This window comes from Magnolia sinica, chromosome 2 (assembly GCF_029962835.1).
Source record: "Magnolia sinica isolate HGM2019 chromosome 2, MsV1, whole genome shotgun sequence".
NCBI classification, from domain to species: domain Eukaryota; kingdom Viridiplantae; phylum Streptophyta; class Magnoliopsida; order Magnoliales; family Magnoliaceae; genus Magnolia; species Magnolia sinica.
Window position 1 is genome coordinate 133,646,635 of NC_080574.1, and position 411 is coordinate 133,647,045.

Sequence of the window (411 nt, forward strand, 5' to 3'; positions counted from 1 at the left end):
TTCTATGATGAGTGCCCCTCCAACCTCCTTTTTTTTTTTCCCTTTGGGTGTGGCCCACCTGAGCTGTGGATCACGTTTGAACTTTGGTTGTAGACCTAACATGTGGGGGCGCATTAATATACGGGTAGGATGACACTCACACTTCAACCTGGGCCAACAACTGATCTTCAAAAGAAAAAATAAAATTTCTTTTGAGTGTGGCCCATCTGATCTGTGGATCACGCTGGATTTTTTAATGTAGGCCTAACATATGGAGATGCATCTAATAGACGGGTCGGATGACACTCGAACTTCAACAAAGAAAAGGAAAAAATAAAAAAAATAAAAAAATTGACAGCTGTGGGATTTGAACCCACGCCCTTTCGGACCAGAGCCTAAATCTGGCGCCTTAGACCACTCGGCCAAACTGTC

The 411-nt window shown here is 43.6% G+C and overlaps 1 non-coding gene across 1 annotated transcript; it reads right to left on the reverse strand.

Annotated features, from left to right (window-relative positions):
- Positions 1-331: 331 nt before the first annotated feature.
- TRNAL-UAG (transfer RNA leucine (anticodon UAG)) lies at positions 332-411 on the reverse strand. Its single transcript has one exon. It is a non-coding gene; the product is annotated as a tRNA-Leu (tRNA).